Source organism: Erinaceus europaeus, unplaced genomic scaffold, assembly GCF_950295315.1.
Source record: "Erinaceus europaeus unplaced genomic scaffold, mEriEur2.1 scaffold_738, whole genome shotgun sequence".
In the NCBI taxonomy this organism is placed as follows: domain Eukaryota; kingdom Metazoa; phylum Chordata; class Mammalia; order Eulipotyphla; family Erinaceidae; genus Erinaceus; species Erinaceus europaeus.
The window spans coordinates 48,697-54,696 of NW_026648066.1; positions in this window are offsets into that span (position 1 = coordinate 48,697).

The window sequence follows — 6,000 nt, forward strand, 5'->3', positions numbered from 1 at the left end:
ATATTAACATATAATATATACTAGTATAATGTCTGATGCCATATATAAGACCTATTTTAAGATAACAGAATATCTCTTCCTCCAACTATCTTTCAATATTAAGACAAAAAAAAAACAAAGAAACTTCTTCAAAGGCAATTTTGAAACAGGAAGAAATATTCTCAGTTAATTTTTAAGTAGATAAATGTGGGTACCTTCATACTGGATCTAAATCACAATAATATGCAACTGTTAAGATTCATTTCCTAAGTCACACAAACAGCATATCATATTATTTACCTGAAGAATGAAATTGCTAAATATGAGTGATTAATAATATCAAAACAGGTATATTTTAATGAATAGTATTCAACAATATTTTGAGGGAAATGGAAAAATTGATTGCTATAGAAATGAAATATATTTTTATGCTTGGAACTATTTACTGGTCCCATGAGAAATTACATCTCTAATGCTTCAAGTTAAATTTTGCTGTATTGGGGATTCTGGAAGATGGCGGAATGAGAAGCTGCTAGTGGCTTGAGCTCCGACCACATCTACTAGAAACGGTAGGATTTTTTGCCTTTAGTAGGCCAGTCAATAAGGGGTCCTAGCGGTAACACCAAGGAGGTAACTACAACTCAATTGGGTTAGAAAATAGAGTAAAAAGAAAGGGAAAATTTTTTTCTTTTAAATTATTATTCCCGAAGCACACCCCTTCACTTCTCCCCCCCCCCCCATAACCAGTCCATGAGGGCCAGAGATCTGCTCCTAGCAGGCTCCATTGCTGAGCTTTTTTCTTTACCAAGATTCCTATCCCACCAGGGGGTGCCATTCATTCTAATTCTATTCCCTTCTGAAACCTTTAGCCTTTTTTCTTTCTAAGTAGCCAATCAGTTGCCTCTGTTCAGGGGTCTTGAGGCAATCTGGAGTCATCCAAGCTGAAGACAGGACAGGTTTTTTACTCTGTTTTATTTTATTATCAATACAAGATAAACACATACCTCTTTCCCCCTCTCCTTGAGGTTGACCAAAATTAATTCTTAGTGTATTTTCCATTGCTAGGGGACTGGGTGTATTATTCACTGCTAAAATAACTTGTTTCACTTTTCCTACCACCCCATCCATTCTCTCCCCCCCACAGCAAATTAAATAATAATAAATAAATAAATAAATAAATAACTCTTTCCTTTCACTGCTCTTTTATTACTGTTCTTTTTCTTATCTTTCTCTATTTTCTCTCTCTCTTTCTTTTATTCTTCTTTTTCTCATTCTTGTCATGCTTTCTTCCTTCCAAGTTCAGCATTCTGAATTCATTGATACACATTTGGGAAATATTTTTGGGAAGAAATCTGACTCAGAGTTGACTCTCTCTGCATGTATTTCAGCTCTACTTCCCTTTCTCCTTTAGCTACCCCTTGAATATACAATGGATAGTGGATTTGCATAACTGTCTATTCCTGCTATTCTTGTCTAGTCCTGAGGACTTTTTTGTTTGTATGTTTTGTTTTTTCTTTCTTAACAATAAGCTGCATCTGCTCAGGAGTCTTGAGGCAATCTGGGACAGGTATCTTACCCTGCTCTATTCTATTGTTAATATTATATAAAGGTGTATCTCTTTCCCCCCTCCTTTAGTTTCACCAGAATTAACGCTTAGGGTATCTTTCATTGCTAGGGGACTGGGCATCATATCCATTGTAAGAGGAACTTATCTCACTACTCCTACCTCCTCTACAGACTCTTCCATTCTCCCTACTCCTAGCTAATTAAAAAAATAAAATAAAATAAAAAAATAAATTAATCAATTAAAAAACTTTCCTTTCACTGCTCTTTTAGTACAGTTCTTTTCTTATCTTTTTTCTTTTCTCTCTCTTGTTTCTCTTTTTTATCTTGTCTTCCATTTCTTCCTTTCTTCTTCTTTGTCTTTCTGAATTCACTGATATTCATTTGGAAATTATTTTGGGGAAGAAATCTGACTCAGAGTGGACTCTCTATGTGTGTATCTCTGCTCTACTTCCCTTTCTCCTCTTGATATCCCTAGAATATACAGTGGATAGTATATTTGCATAAGGAATGAAATTTAACCACTTTATCTCACCAGAAACAAAAATCAACTCCAAATGGATCAAAGACCTGGATGTTAGACCAGAAACAATCAAATACTTAGAGGAAAATATTGGTAAAACACTTTCCCACCTACACCTTAAGAACATCTTTGATGAAATAAACCCAACTGCAAGGAAGACTAAAGCAGAAACAAATCAATGGGACTACATCAAATTGAAAAGCTTCTACATATCCAAAGAAACTATTAAACAAACAAAGAGACCCCTCACAGAATGGGAGAAGATCTTCACATGCCATACATCAGACAAGAAACTAATCACAAAAATATATACAGAGCTCAGCAAACTTAGCACCAAAAAAGCAAATGACCCCATCCAAAAATGGGCAGAGGATATGAACAAAACATTCACCTCCGAGGAAATCTATAAGGCTACCAAACATATGAAAAACTGCTCTAGGTCACTGATTATCAGAGAAATGCAAATTAAGACAACACTGAGATACCACCTCACTCCTGTGAGAATGGCATACATCAAAAAGGACAGCAGCAACAAATGCTGGAGATGCTGTGGGAACAGAGGAACCCTTTTGCATTGCTGGTGGGAATGTAAATTGGTCCAGCTTCTGTGGAGAGCATTCTGGAAAACTCTTAAGGCTAGACATGGACCGTCCATATGATCCAGTAATTCCTCTCCTGGGGTTATACCCCAAGGACTCCCTAACACCCAACCAAAAAGAGGTGTGTACTCCTATGTTCATAGCAGCATAATTCATAATAGCTAAAACCTGGAAGCAACCCAGGTGCCCAACAACAGATGAGTGGCTGAGAAGTCTGTGGTATATATACACAATGGAATACTATACAGCTATCAACAACCATGAACCCACCTTCTCTGACCCATCTTGGACAGAGCTAGAAGGAATTATGTTGAGTGAGCTAAGTCAGAAAGATAAAAATGAGTATGGATAAAGATAAAGATTTGCATTTGTATGATCCCACTCAAGAACAGAAGTTGAGAAAGAAGATCTGAAAGTTAAACTAAAGCAGGAACTGACTAAATTGAAAGTAGGGCATCAAAGTAAAAACTCTGTGTTGAGGGGTAGACATGCGGCTTCCTGGGTGGTGCGGGATTGGGGTGGGTGGGTGGGATGGGACACAGTCTTTTGGTGGTGGGAATGGTGTTTATGTACACTACTAGTAAAGTGTAGTAATATAAATTACTAGTTAATTAATATGAATGGGGGAAAATTAATTGTATGTCTCGAAGTTTTTAAAACACAGACTGAGTCTTTCTAATATATAGGCTGTGTATTTGATATGCGGACTCTCTCAAAAGCCGAGACCAAGTAGATCAGAAGCAACCAATGGCATAGCTATATACAAGATACTGGGTACTATATTGCAAACCCTAACAAAAGGACTTTTCAAAGTTAACCCAATTACCAAGTAATGTGATGATAACATAACTATCTATTGTCTTTTTGAACCCTAAGACAGCAGGAACCTCACATCTCCACTATAGAGCCTATATTTCCCCCAGTCCTGGAACCTTAGGGTAGGGCCCACTTTCCCGCATGCCTCTCCCAATCCATATCAAATAATATTGCATCTGCTGATCGCAACCTAATCAACGAAACAATTGCCACCTCAACATGCTTCAGCTCAGACTGTGTCTAGAGACTTAAGGTGTGGAATAACAACCCTTCAGCTTCATTACTCGGGTGAGACCTTTCCTTTCATAGTATTCTCTAATTCCATCCCATGTGGTTCAATTTCTAACAAAGTCCCAAAACCTAGAAATAGACCAGTTTCTGTGAGAGAGAGCATATGTTCACACGTATCCATAAACTAGTGCAAAATTTATACCTGAAAGCAGAAGTACACTAGAGTTTGCAGTGAGTACCCCCCCAACACTTCCTCTCCACTATTCCAACCTTTGGGTCCATGATTTCTTAGCAAATGTTTTGCTTTGTATGTTAACTCTCTTTTCAGACACCAGGTTCCAGATGCCATCAGGATGCTGGCCAGGCTTTCCTGGACTAAAGACCCCACCAATGTGTCCTGAAGCTCTGCTTCCCCAGAGCCCCCAAAGAGAGAAGCAAACTGGGAGTATGGACCTACCAGTCAACGTCCATGTTCAGCGGGGAAGCAATTACAGAAGCCAGACCTTCACCTGCTGCAACCCACAAGGACCCTGGGTCCATGCTCCCAGAGGGATAGAGAATGGGAAAGCTATCAGGGGAGGGGATGGGATAGGATATGGGGATTGAGTGGTGGGAATTGTGTGGAGTTGTACCCCTCCTACCCTATGTTTTTGTTAATTTATCTTTTCTTAAATAAAAAAATAAATTTAAAAAAATTTGCCTTATTTACTACATGTATTATTTTTCTTCAATAAATAATTTGGTCATATATCAGAAATCACAAGAATTCAGTAAAAATTCTATTCACATTTCTTTCTCTTTTTTAAATGTAGTTTCCACTGGTTTACCTAGAGGTAAGCATCTGAATCATTTTTTTTTATTTATTTAAGAAAGGAGACATTAACAAAATCATAGGATGGGGGGGGTACAACTCCACACAATTCCCACCACCCAATCTCTATATCCTGTCCCTTCCCCACTAGCTTTCTCATTCTCTATCCCTCTGGAAGCATGGACCCAGGGCCTTTTTGGGTAGCAGAATGTGGAAGGTCTGGCTTCTGTAATTTGCTTCCCCGCTGAACATGGGAGTTGACTGGTCAATCCATACTGCCAGTCTGCTTCTCTTTTTCCCTAGAAGGGTGGGTCTGGGGAAGCTGAGCTCCAGGACACGTTGGTGGGGTCTTCAGTCCAAGGAAGCCTCTCCGGCATCCTGATTACATCTGGAACCTGTGGGCTGAAAAGAGAGTTAACATACAAAGCCAAACAAATTGTTGAGCAATCATGGACCCAAAGGATGGAATAGTGGAGATAAAGTGTTGGGGGGTACTCACTGCAAACTCTAGTGTACTACTGCTTTCAGGTATATATTTGCCCTGGTTTATGGATACGTGTGGACATATGCTCTCTCTTACAGATTCTGGTCTGTATCTAGGTTTTGGGACTTTGTTAGGAAGTGAACCACCTGGGATGGAGTTAGAGAATACTATGAAAGGAAAGGTCTCACCCAGTGATGAAGCTGAAGTTGTCATTCCACACCTGAAGTCTCTGGACACAGTCTGAAGTGAAGCATGCTGGGGTGGCACTCGTTGTGCTGATTAGGTTGCGATCAGTGGATGCAATATTATTTGATAAGAATTGGGAGAAGCATACGGGAAAGTGGGCCTGACCCTAGAGTCCCAGGACTGGGGGAAGTTTAGGCTGTATAGTGGAAATGTGAGGTTCCTGCTGTCTTAGGGTTCAAGAAGACAATGGATAGTTATTGTTAACATCACATGATTTGGTAATTGGGTTAACTTTGAAAAGTCCTTTTGTTAGACAATCTATTTTCCCCCTCTCATATTAATTAAATAGTAATTTATATGACTACAGTTTAATAGGTGTGTACATAAACACCATTCCCACCACCAAAAGACTGTGTCCCATCCACCCACCCATCCCGCATCTGAATCTTTTAAGATTTAAAGATTAGTAAATTCTTGCTGTAGCTTATAATGGAAGAACTGGGGATTCAGAACTCTCATAGTGGGAACAGTGCAGAGTTGTACCCCTGTTATCTTCTAATTTTGTAAATTAATATTAACTCACAGTGGAGCCAGGCAGTGGCACATCTAGTTAAGCACTTACATTACATGTGCAAGGACCCAGGTTAAGTCCCTGGTCTCCACCCGCAGGGAGAAAGCTTCACAAGTGGTGAAGCAGGACTGCAGGTGTCTCTCTGTCTCTCTCCTCTCTATCTCTCCCTCCTCTCTCAATTTCTGTCTCTATCCAATAAAAAAATAAATAAATATATTCTTAAAATATTAACTCACT